The sequence below is a fragment of the Homalodisca vitripennis genome, chromosome 2 (assembly GCF_021130785.1).
Source record: "Homalodisca vitripennis isolate AUS2020 chromosome 2, UT_GWSS_2.1, whole genome shotgun sequence".
In the NCBI taxonomy this organism is placed as follows: Eukaryota; Metazoa; Arthropoda; class Insecta; order Hemiptera; family Cicadellidae; genus Homalodisca; species Homalodisca vitripennis.
In genome coordinates, this window is record NC_060208.1 from 141,659,657 (window position 1) to 141,674,001 (window position 14,345).

Below are 14,345 nucleotides of genomic sequence, written 5' to 3' on the forward strand. Positions count from 1 at the left end.
CTGTGAACGATTATTAAAATTTTGCTGTAAAATTACAGGTAAATAATAAAAAATTACTAAAAATTTAGACGAACGTTAAAAATTGTAATTAGACGTATTTTATATCTGTACAAAATATTGTTTGTTTAAATAAGTTCTTTATATAATCATTTTTTATAAATTACAGTTCCTGAAATACTGCAATAAACAACGATGGTCTTAACTGCAGCGATCGCAGCACTTGTCAAATATATCAGAATGTAAGTTTTCCCGACCTCAGTGTATCTGTCCAGATGTGATATACCAAGAAAACTACGTTTTACTTGTTTAGCAAACTGACAACTTTAAAAAAAGAGAGTTTAATATATTCACACTAAACACTGACTGTACTACGTCACGCGGAAGCCTTTCCATACAAGTATTTACGAAAATGTATTTAGCCAATGCTGTAACGACTACAAAAATAAATATAAATTTAAACAACACGTCAAAAATTCTGAGCATTCGATTAACACTAGATCTTAAGCTATAAGAAACTAAGTAATTGGAAAAATCGATTTTACTCTACGCCAAAAGTAAGGTATTTCAATTAATAACACTATTGGAAACTTCTTTATGTAAATAAGTTTTTTACATAAATACTTTAAGGTTTCTGAATACTATGTCTATGGATCTTTAGCTAACGGCAAATGGTGTTTCTCGATTTTACCTGAATACGATGACCTGTTAAAACGCCATATATAAAATAATGGCAATACTGGTAGGAAAAGACAAATTCTTAGTAAAAAATATAATAAGTATTTTGATATAATGTATATTTTTAATTGCTTTATTAACTTTAAAAGAGTTAAAAGAAATGAAAAACTATTTAATGAGGGTGTCTATTAAACTCTGACATGGCTCACAATGGCCCCATAATGACATTAACTTTTATTGTTCGATAGGCCTTAAGGAATGGTTGTGCTGCGCTCTGTTACGTTTTTAAGCATGGAAAAGGCCACTGAAACTTAAATTGCCTGGTCTTAAAAAAAATTTCATCACTAGAACTTCTACTGAAAATATTAGCGCTCAATTGTATAAAATACCCCAAATATTTCAAGGGAATCATTGGGATTGTAAGACCAAATCATACCTTATAGCCTTTTGGCATATTATCTGCCGTGTTCGGCATACTCTTTGAATCTGGTGGGCACACACGCAACTAATTACTGTTATTTGTAAGATGGGTTACCAAATTGACAGGTATCATTATATTTTATGTTCTATTACTGGGAGTGTCGTAAAGACTAACAGAAACCGCAGACAAAGCCAGGATCCAGGTGCATAGCTTAGTCCAAGTTGTTAGTAAATTATTGGGAGAATATAAATAGCTTTAATACTTGTGTTTTGGCATCACATACTAGAATGCTTTATGAACTAAAAACTATGCATAACATAAACACTGATTTTAGAGTTATTTATAAATTATACAGATCCTTTAAAGGATATATTCTAATTTTACGATAAAGGTTTCATTATTATTAAAGATAGGACATGGATCTGTGTTAAAGGAAGGCTGCTGACTTTGATCTGGACTGAAGAAAAACAAAAAAGAGAAAACATTTTCATGACAAATCAAGAGGAGATAATTATGTCACGAGACCTGATGGGAGGCAGGAAATTGTTAAAATACATTTTATGTTATAATCGAAAACATTTATACTGAAATAGATAACTGATTAAACGTTTATTTCGAGCCCAATGAAGTCTTTAGTGTCGTCTTATACAATCGGTTTATAACAAAAAATTTAAATTCGGGATATAGCTTCCGTTTTGATACAAAAGTATTGCACTGATCTTGAAGAAGAAATTTCCCGGCTTTCTAAATTTATAGAGGCACTTAATTAAAAACAGCATAATTTTCCTACTTTTTTCTTAAAACTCTCCAAGCAAAAATAACTGGCAACTCTTTCCCCTAACATTGATGTGGCTTAAAGAAATTTGTATCCACTATATCAACAAATGGCTCTGGTGAATGACCATTTTGTATTTTTAAAGGAGTAAAAAAAAATATTGCGATTTTAGGGTATTTTCCGTCAAAGAAAGTAAAGCTGATTTGAAAATAATCATAATTGACTTTTAATTATTTTATTATTCATGTAGTTATTAGAAGATGGTGATTATTATAATAATATTGTATATTCTCATATTAGTATTTTCCTAAACCCAATACAAATGCCTTACAGACAAATTATGAACATCGTTCTTTATCTGGAACGATTTTCATGAGTCATACACAAGTTTTATGTTAATTCATAAATAATTAAAAATAATTAGTTTTATAAATAATGAAGCAAATAATGAATAAAGTTAAATTCACCACTGGTGAGAAGATTTATTTTGGAAATTAAAATTCATGTAATAAAAGAATACTTGTATTAATGAACGTAAATTCTTTCCAAAGTAACTTGACCTAATGTCAATGATTTCTCATTCTAAAAAATAAGCATGTGAAAAACTGATATTGAAATACAAGAATTGGAGGGATCTAACAAGAATCAGAAATTAATAGTAAATTTACTAAATTTCAGTTTTTTTATATTATGTTGTAACATAAAAATGTTTTATATTTCGATAAGATTATCTGTATTTGCTAAGGATATTAGATTTCAAATGAACTACACGGGAAGGCATACAATTTTATATGATATATTCAATATTAAGATCTATTTATATATGGAAAAGTAAAATATTAAGTTAAAACTATGACTTACTAAAACGCGTAACGGTTTTAGTAGCCTTTTTAGTGTTTGGATTTTAGTTTATTATAATTTTAGCTGGGGAGAAATAATTGCAACACCCTCTATACATTCAAAAACAGTTAGTTCCAATTGAAACTGAGTAAGAGAATACATAGTAGTGTAAGTTCTGTAGAGGATCTATAATGCAAGTTTATGCCGGCTGTCTGGAAACTAGAAGCAGTACTTACACTTCACAGTGATTTACTGCTCATAACACTTCTGACTATAATATAGATTCTGCATTCTGTTTGTTACCAGTTACATTATCGTACAGTCAAGGCATCACGTTATAAATTTTCTTTATGTAAATTTTGCTTTTATAAATATTGGTAATATATATTGGTAAACATTGGTGGTGACATAGTCGTATTTATATATATAGAAATATTATATCAATATATTAATGCAAATATTCTTGATGTTAGGAGCAAGTCCCATTCGTTTCAAGGGAGAACTAAAATCCTCTGTTTGTTATGACTGCTTCACTATTCCAATATTCTTTTTTTATTAAGGGCTGGTAAGTAATTATTATATGTTTTAGTATTATTAGAGAGAGTAAAACTGCACACTTAAAAGAATGCATTACATAATTTTATAATTGACACAATTCGTAACGGATTTTGTATAATTTTTTAACACAAACTAACGAATCTGTTAACCATGCAACCTAAAAACTGCCAACGCACGCATTTATAGGAACTGTGTCATTTGCAAAAAGTCAGCAAATATTCTGTTCTCAGAGAATACTTATATTAAAAAATATGCCTCCCTAGAACTAGAGCCTAAAATAGTTTTATCTTGGGAATATTAGTTGTAAAATGCACAGCACTAACAGTTTTGTTGCAAATGATATAGAAAACTTAATTTTTTGCGTATTCTCACATACTAAATATCGAGATGTGAAAAGTAATTAGAAGTTGCAATAAAGATACAACTCTTCTGTACTTTCTTCAAAATAGGTGCAAAAAGTTCTTTTCATATTACTTAAATATTTGTTTATATTTTGCTAAGATGATTGTGTAGGGATGGCTTTCACAATAATGTAAGTGGATAAGGCGACCAAAAATGGGATCCAATACTCATGCCCACGATGAAGTGAATGCTGAATGTTTTGGAACTTAAGACTAGTAGGCCTTATGGAAGATCTTAGAGTTATTCTTATAAACAGCACCCTAAAATTCGTTACTTTACCAGAAAATACTATCCAATTGAACAAGTACACGTTGAAATAAAAGAAAGTTAGCAACTTACAATAAAACACAAAATAAGCAAAGTTGAGTAATTTGTTCACGGTGCTCTAGACCAAGTAAATAAACTGAGAATCTGTAATCGAGCACAAATAAGACTTACACCAAACAAACTTTGAAAAGGAATGTGTAACATAAAATACTGTTGACAAATTAATTATGAAACTTTCCGACTCAAATAGCAGTGAAGCAGAAAGTGAAGTGCTGAAGACGATTCAGTGATTTTGCTTCTGTGAAATCTTTTAAGAGCAAATAAGTACTAGCTGTTTGTAAAGGTAAGAATATTGATAATTTACCAACGCTTTGAAAGCATTTTTTGAGAATTTTTAATATTTATTTTCTGCAATGTATATACCCATCTCTATTCATGGCAAATGTAATAAACTATATTATAATTATGTTCATTACATTAATACCGAGGGACAAACAGTAAATAATAAAGTATATGTTATTTCAACAGGCAAGGTTAGTCCTATGAAGCCTTCCCGGACACTTGGCACCAACTGGCTTAAACGTGACTTTCGAACCACCACCAATAGCCCTGCAGGCGGACTGGGTTATTGCAATGTTTATTGAAAAATTCATTTCAAACATACACAATAGTCTAGGACCATATAAAATAATTTGGATAGATAGCTTTATCTCGTAGTATGTCGTCGTTGTAAAAGAATAGTAAAATTAGTAACAATCGGTAATATAATTTAATACACAATTTTTACTTTCTACTGATGGGATGGATAAAACAAAACTATAAATTCAACGTATGAATTATCAAATTGTTAATCTGTTATTGCAATAGTGGTCTATAACTTGAATGTTTATTTTCTTTTTGGGGGGCCAGTGTAACTTTCAAAACTGTAGGTGTGCAACTGTTTATTACATACAAACAGGTAGAAGAGAAATTTTACCATTATACTGATTAATAGGCTTTGTTAATGCTCAGCTATATTTTCTGGAGGGACATCTTTCCTTTAAACGAAATCTCACGATACTATAAATAAAGATTTAATCAAATTTTGAAATCTAAATCGAGACATGTCATCAAGATATCCTCTAAAGTTACTCTATTACCCATAAATAATACATTACTTAGATAATATAACTCATAATTAAACCATTTTTGTATCATAGAGTAAAATATTCTGTATAATACTTTATTCGTTTTTCAAAAGGAAGGTTCTTTGTAGTTAACCAACATTAATTAGGATTTGATGTATATACAGAGCAACAAATATATATATATATATATATATATATATATATATATATATATATATATATATATACGAAACGCAGGATGGGTTTTAGTTAAAAAAAGTGATTAAACTTTAAAACTTTTACAGGTGTTCATTCATAAAGTCCCTCGTAGACGTAACGCAATATTTGAACACATTTATTTTCCAGCACTTTTGACCCAAGGGTAAACAAAGCCCTATATTTCAACCGCCATTCCGTAACATTTACAGTGATTTGTTTATTCGTGATTTATCACCTATTATAATACTTAGAAGTGTTGTTTAAAAGATTTTGCAATAACTACTCAATTGCAAAACATGCAACTAAAATAATAAATATTAAAATAACCATTACCTTTACAAAGTTTTTATGACATTTACTCTAAGTTCCACGAAAATATGTTACTGTATCTGTAAAGTTTTGTGAAAATATACAAAAGAACAAAACACTTTGAATAGAAAAAATTATTCTACACACACACACACACACACACACACACACACACACACACACACACACACACACACACACACACACACACACACACACACACATATAATACTGATAATTTATATTTACTTTATAATAAAAATAATATAAAAATATATATTATAAAAAAGACCACATTATTAATATCCTGGTTTAATGCAACTTTAAAACAACAGTACGTGTCTTTTATTTACTTTCCTAAACAAACGGGTAAAAGAGGCAGTTGCCTTTTAAAACAAAACAATTTTATACATACAGCAAAATAAAATATCTTTGTATAATTGTTCTTTTTAATTTTTTTGTCATACATAAATGAAGCCAAAGTTAAGGAAGATGGATAAATTAAGTTGCATGATAGGGGTTGCTCAACATACACTGACCCATCCATGTTCAATTAATCCCGCTGTCTACTATGAAAGACGTGGACGATTTACTTGACTCTCCAAAACCTCTTCCGTCCTGGTGCAATTTCCCATTACTGGAAAAGCTTTTGACCTTGTTAAAGTTTTGATTTTATCAATAGACGAAACTTCAAGCCTAAATTCATTAAGAATTCGCTCTCTTGGACAACTAAAGAACTAAGTATAAACCAGGACGGTTTAAGATTACTATATTGTACTTCTTAAACAAAACCAGTGCCTATATTTGGTTTTTACTCTACGAGTTCTTGTCTGTACATGAAATATAGGTACACGGATCAGGAGAGCAGGTGACCGCCCAATGTTAGTCTACCATTTTACATTAAATGTGGGTTAAAGATTTTTCAGGTTTATGTCCAGCCTGCCCCTGTAGAATGTTTATCAGAGCATTCGAACTTGTACTGTACTGACTTTCATGTTGATCCTGCTATCAGTCCGGTTGGCATTCTTTATTGTGTATGAGACAGGCTTAATGTCAAGGCTATAAGCTCGGTATTAGCCATCTAAATATCTCATCCTATTGCACATAATCTAATTAAAGGGAAAATGATTGTAATTAAGTAAAATAAACGGTAGCATAACCCAGGATTCATAGGAGGTGGAGGCTACATACAAAGAGGTGCAATGCTGGCATTGAATTACGAACTCTTTGTAAGTTAAAAACTGTTTGATGAACAATAAGGCATTGAAGCTTATCAGTTAAAACATAATTATTTTGCTAATATCTATTCTTAACTGGCAAGACTATGGTCCGTCATTGTTTCTCGCTACTTCTACTTAATCCTTTCAGGGTGTTTCTATCGTGAGAACATATTGTCGTAAGTAAGACCTGCAGTTTTCAACATCACAACGAGTGGAAATGAAATATAATTAAATATATAATTCTCAGTTGGCCACAGACGTAAAGACACACTCTTCTGACTGAACCATCTGATGGTAGTGGCTTTTTCTGATCTGATATACGTACAGATAGGACGTAATCTAAAGGCTTGTATCATTATTTTATTTAGTAAGGAAAAACAGTTATATACATATTGTATAGTTATACAAGTATTAAGGAATAGGCGGAATATTGTACGGTTAAGAGAGATTTAAAGGAAAGTTAAAAACATTGATATTTGCCCATAAGCCTCCCTGGTCCTTTTTTGATCTCCACCACCTGAGATACGCTGCAGAATCAAATATCTGAGAAGCAAACGAGGAAAAACATTTCCTTTCAAATTAAATGTGAGACTTGTGATTAATTTCATCGACGTGACTTCTATGACCAGCATAAGAGACAGTAAATATGTTTTGATAATAAGCTTTTGAGATAACAACATCAAATGAAACGTTTTAATTAAATGGTAGTTTGCTATCTAAGCAACATTGTTATTACAGTTATTACAGCTAAAGATCAGAGGAGTTGAAATAATTGTTTTACCTTCATTATTTTATATTTTAACAGTTATAAAATGTTAAATGCTAATGTTTAATGTTTTTAATTATAACACGAATTATGTAGCTAACCTTTTTTAGTTTTGGCTAGTATTTAATGAACACTTAAATTGATAAAATATGTTTTAGATGGTTTGTAAACCCATTACGAATTAAACTAAAGTTATAAAGTAACTGCACGTTTGAAGAAAACAACTACGTGCTTATTAGACGATTTGCAAAGTATATACAGGGACTTCCAACACGTGAGAGGTCCCATCTGCTTCCTCGAAGCGACAGGGCGCTTGAAGTTAATTTGCTCTCGCCAACCTTTTTTATTTTAATTAAATATTACATGTTCTTAAGAAATCTCGTAATCTATTTTACTAACTAATGCTCAGAAAAAGCTACTTTAAATTATTTGCAAATAAAGCTGTATCAGTAAAAACATATAAAAAGTAAATTAAACTCGCTGTAAAATTCTACTACCCATAACGTAAATTGCCTAATTAACATTTTCAAGTAAGAAAACAAATAATTTTTTGAACTTCAAAAGAAAATCTGTCTAATAAAAGAACTATAGGCGAAATGGATCTTTAATTTATTATATATAAGTTATTGAATTGATATATGTTGGAATTAAAGATTATCGCCGAATTAGGTGGAGAGGACAACAAAATAATAATTATTACGGAAAAAGTGAGTAAAAGAATATCTGATATGAACGTCCGATGATTAAATGATAATTTATGTCTTGAATGATAATTTATAAAATGAGTTCCTAAGCTGGTTTTTTAAATACTTATAATAATATTACAAAATTAAAAGTAAATTGCAACAACCTGCCGCGGGTGTAGCCTCTCACGAGTTAATGTCAATTTGTTTTACATTAGAAAGTATCTTGAATTTAGTTTCCAGAATACGTCCTACATTTTACATATCAAAATTTGAATAACTATTCGTACCTTTTTAAAATATCCAAAGTTATATCTTGCATGAATTCAAAAGTAAAAATAAGGATTATTTAAGAGCTCTTCCATGACGAACACTTCAGTGCTGAATGCGGAAAATAAGTTGAATCAGCGAACCATTTTTCCTCAAGTAAGATTATATTCAACCCCACGTTAGTGTGTAAAAGTGTTTGTAAACATTAAGAAATAAGTATAGAATTTATTATTCACTCCTTCAAATGGAAAACACTCAGAAAAACTAAACTTTTGTTTTTAAATATTCCGCATATATCTAATAAACATTAAAATGTATCATAAAAAGCGTAAAACAGTCCTGTTCTAAGTTTATATGCAGGAAAAAGTATTTAAAACTATCTTAATCACGATATATTATCATAGTTTCGTTGTTCAAGTTATATATACATAAAAACAAAGTTGATCGAAAGAGATATAATCATCAGAGGTTGTAATGTCCTGATTAAGCTATAAAAGACCTACTTCACGAGAGATGTGCGATTAGTATCGAAATATGATACTAATTTTAGATACCATGTAATATAGTGAATACATTTTAAATGCCTCGTACGTAGTGAGTTATGGTATAAAATATATTAAGGGACATAAAAGCTCTCATGAGGTATAAAATATACAAAGTTTTTTATCTACATCTTTTTCTTACATATTTGGAGTGTAGCAAAAGTATGTAATCTGTATACGTTTAAGTACATTAAAGTATATATTTAGTTAAAAACAATATTCATGTTCAAAACATACTTTAAAATTTATACCAAATCTTTTTAGTTACGTATATCAACAAGATTTATAACTGATAGAGTTATTAATATACTTATATTTAATCTTATACGTAGTTCCTTTTATAGATATACAACAATACTAATATTTTTGAATAATATTAAACGTTTTTTAGAAATTAAATATGAACTGTGTGTCACTTAAGCCTAATGCGGGGTATTACATAGTAAATATTATATGTTAATAATAATATTTTAGTACATTAATCCTACCTTGTTTATTAACAAATGTAATCCAGTCCCAGGACGTCGATCACAAAACTATGTCGCACAAAACACAACAGTAATCCACCAACAAAAATCCAACAGGATTATTGGAAACACGGAGTTGGAAAATAAGACCAATTATCTCCCGTAAAATCTGTCGACCACGGAGACACAAACCTTGTGAAAGGGGGACCCACCCTATTGTACATCGGCATTCTGATGCACTGTTCTCACCGTAGGGTCACTAGACCATGCCTGACGTCAATGGTTTTGGCGCCACACCAGTGAATTATGCCTTGTGATATCTCACACAAAAAATACACTAGTAAAACTATATAAATGTAATAAAAAAATTTATATATTATTTCTTATCAGTCTATGAAGATAAAAAAACACTGTTCACCTAAAACAAAAATGTTGTGAGACACTCAAATGTATAAGTACATGCATTTTCGTACGTTTTGCACATGTTGGAATCAACGTGTAGGTTTAATAATTTAAAATCCGTTTATGAAAAAGTTCTAATCAGTAAAATGAAGAGAACAGTCTCTATTAGCTTGTAGGTAGAGGGTAAGTCGAGCAAACAAGGTCACACAGTCACATACATGTCGAGAGCCTGCAAGGGCGGTGACATCCCAGCGGCCTGCCACACACGCAACTGCTTGGTACCGAGCTCTGCCGCTAGAGATCGTTGGTGCGCACGCCCGACACTGCCGCTGCCGTGGCCCCTGCTTTAATAATCAATAGATATGACGATGTAGTTAGCACTTTTACAAAATACTTACCAAGTGACGAGGGTGTCGCCCACTTCAAACGGTCTGATCTCAGGTGTTTTAAGTGCAGGGTACAATATGAGTGGTTTTTACAACATAAAGTCCACATAATCCCCAAGTGTATGGGCTAAATTTATTTGATAATACGATAATAATAATTCTTAATCATGAAACTTCTAAAATATAAATATGTAATTTATTATATTTGATGTTATGTATTCTCACATTTATAAATGAATAAATTAATTAGTGTAATAAATGATACAAAACATTTTAAAGATTAATCTTAATATTGTGTTTATAAGGCAAACTCCTGAATAATGTTTAAAGTATTGAATTTTGGTTGATATATTAAAAGTATATATGCTGTTTAAGCTTTGTGTTCTCATTAAATCCATTAAATAATACTACCTTGAGAAACGTGTCATTTATGAAATTACTACACCAAATAAAACTTAAAATAGAGTATGCCACACCAAGCTTAAAAAGTACATACATAATTACCCTGAGTTTTCTTTAGATATTGTTATAAAATTAACGTATTGTCTGTCTTAATATCATTAAAAACTTCAGAATTTAAATTATTTAAAATACGAACTATGTAAAAATTATTAAACATCTACTATTGCTGTTACCTTTAATATGTTATCTTTAATATGTTACTTAAAATGTTTACCATAAATCTATGTCACTCCATATGAAACTACTAGTACCACACCAGCATTTGTAAAACTACTTATAGTATAGCGGGTGATCATATTCCTGTTGTGCTCTGTCCCAACACAAAACTGCAACACTAGGAGCACACTACCATCAGTATAACTACGTATAGTATGGCGGGTGGTCTTATTCCTGTTGTGCTCTATCCCAACACTAAACTGCATCACTAGGAGCACACTACCATCAGTACAACTACGTATAGTATGGCGAGTGATCTTATTCCTGTCGTGCTCTATCCAACCACTAAACTGCATCGCCAGGAGTACACTACCATCAGTAGAACTACATATAGTATAGCGGGTGATCTTATTTATGTTTTGCTCTATCCCAACACTAAACTGCATCACTAGGAGTACACTACCATCAGTACAACTACGTATAGTATAGCGGGTGGTCTTATCCCTGTTGTGTTCTATCCCAACACTAAACTGCATCACTAGGAGCACACCACCATCAGTACAACTACGTACATGTATAGTATGGCGAGTGATCTTATTCCTGTCGTGCTCTATCCAACCACTAAACTGCATCGCCAGGAGTACACTACCATCAGTTCAACTACGTATAGTATAGCGGGTGGTCTTACTCTTGTTGTGCTCTATCCCATGTGCATCACTAGCAGCACACTACCATCAGTACAACTACGTATAGTATAGCGGGTGATCTTATTCCTGTTGTGCTCTATCCCAACACTAAACTGCATCACCAGGAGTACACTACCATCAGTTCAACTACGTATAGTATAGCGGGTGGTCTTACTCTTGTTGTGCTCTATTCCATGACTAACCTGCATCACTAGGAGCACACCACCATCAGTACAACTACGTACATGTATAGTATGGCGAGTGATCTTATTCCTGTCGTGCTCTATCCAACCACTAAACTGCATCGCCAGGAGTACACTACCATCAGTTCAACTACGTATAGTATAGCGGGTGGTCTTACTCTTGTTGTGATCTATCCCATGCATCACTAGCAGCACACTACCATCAGTACAACTACGTATAGTATAGCGGGTGATCTTATTCCTGTTGTGCTCTATCCCAACACTAAACTACATCACCACGAGCACACTACCATCAGTACAACTACGTATAGTATAGCGGGTGGTCTTACTCTTGTTGTTCTCTATCCCATGACTAACCTGCATCACTAGGAGCACACTACCATCAGTACAACTACGTATAGTATAGCGGGTGATCTTATTCCTGTTGTGCTCTATCCCAACACTAAACTGCATCACCACGAGCACACTACCATCAGTACAACTACGTATAGTATAGCGGGTGGTCTTATCCCTGTTGTGTTCTATCCCAACACTAAACTGCATCACTAGGAGCACACCACCATCAGTACAACTACGTACATGTATAGTATGGCGAGTGATCTTATTCCTGTCGTGCTCTATCGAACCACTAAACTGCATCGCCAGGAGTACACTACCATCAGTAGAACTACGTATAGTATAGCGGGTGATCTTATTCCTGTTGTGCTCTATCCCAACACTAAACTGCATCACCAGGAGTACACTACCATCAGTACAACTACGTATAGTATAGCGGGTGATCTTATTCCTGTCGTACTCTCTCCCACCACTAAACTGCATCACTAGGAGCACACTACTATCAGTTCAACTACGTATAGTATAGCGGGTGGTCTTACTCTTGTTGTGCTCTATCCCATGACAAACCTGCATCACTAGGAGCACACAGCTGCATTATCAATTAAGTATAAACACATGTTATTAAAAACAATTCATTTTAACGCATTTAAAGTAGAGTGTATCTTTGTTACATCGTCTTAATCGTTAAATGTTCCTGAAAAAAAATTTTTTTTAAAGAAATAGAAATGAATATTGTTCATAATCAGAAATTCAACATATGTCGAGGTATAAGTCGGATAGAGTCCGTAAACTCATCATCATGTTTCATCAAATCTACTGAACTCGACAAAGCTAATGATGTACGTATTTGAACTGTAATGCAGTAATTAAAAATTATGAATAATTAAAAAGCAACATGAATGTGTATGTAGTGCAAATTAATGACGCTGTAGATAATAATTAACCTAATTCCCTTTAACATCAGTCATAATGAAAAAACTTTCTGGGATAGTAGAACTTTGCAAATGATCTGAAATAAACCGCTAAAATACAGGAGAATAAAGATTTATAACGAAAAATATGAATTATTATAGAAATTTATTACCTTTCTAGATTTTATTAGTTTCTGTTGACAGTTTAATAGACGTAGCATACAATTCAACATAGTAAATAGTTTATAATCAACATGCTTTGGGCACATAAGCAACGGTCTGTGGAATTGAATCCATCAAACTAATACTAGGAGCTTTAAACGTGTCAAACGACTTGCATCTGCCAAAGCTAAATTCATAGGTAATGTTCTTTTACTGCTCTCTCTCTCTCTCTCTCTCTCTCTCTCTCTCTCTATATATATATATATATATATATATATATATATATATATATATATATATAGCATACTTTTATATATATATATATATATAAGTTAAAGTTTTACAAATAGAGTACCGTATGTTTCATTTCCGTTATGTCCTGTACCAGATGTTTGTTTCAGCTCTCACTGGTGACTGAGAAGAAAGTAATATTTCCATTCAACGTTGCGTTTCTATTTTTTTCATTTGTTAAAAATATACCAGTGTTCGTTTTATAAATAAGCCGAGTGTTTTTTTTATTTCTATAAGAACTTATAGTATATTTTTTTAATGACAACTGTTTAGTATTTTACAAGAATCATTTTCTACCTGTTTCCGTCAAATGGAAGTGTTCTAAAAATCTTGCACGTAAGACAAAAAAAGGGTCAGGCTTTAACGACAGTTCACAAACAGATGATGCTAGAAGAAGATAAAAATTCATGAATAGTGTTGATGGTAAGAGAAGTATTCATGAAGAGTGATAACGGTAAGAGAAGTATTCATGAAGAGTGATGATGGTAAGAGAAGTATTCATGAAGAGTGATGATGGTAAGAGAAGTATTCATGAAGAGTGATGATGGTAAGAGAAGTATTCATGGCGAAAAAGGAACACTATGGGTGGTGTTCTTGTGTAATCATGATGGCTGAGGTTTACAAACTATTTAAATAAACTATATTCTGAACTTCTATTACAAACAATCCCGGATAAAAGATATAAGAAATAGAGTTTCAGCTATTTACATCATATGTTATCATGATAAAAATGTTAATAATAATATTGTTTTCATTTCCAATTAATAGAACAAATAATGAATTGCCTGAAGGTGATTGTTCTTTACACATGTTTGCTGTAATAACACCGG

General features: G+C 31.7%; 1 protein-coding gene across 1 annotated transcript in view; it reads right to left on the reverse strand.

The window, feature by feature from the left end:
* The window catches only part of LOC124354825 (neuroligin-4, Y-linked-like), a 35,213-nt gene extending 25,037 nt beyond the window's left edge, over nt 1–10,176 (reverse strand). Inside the window, exon 1 of the mRNA XM_046805571.1 lies at nt 9,542–10,176. The gene's annotated coding sequence lies outside the window, so the exon portion shown is untranslated. The remainder of the gene's footprint in view (nt 1–9,541) is intronic.
* Between the last annotated feature and the right edge of the window lie 4,169 nt (nt 10,177–14,345).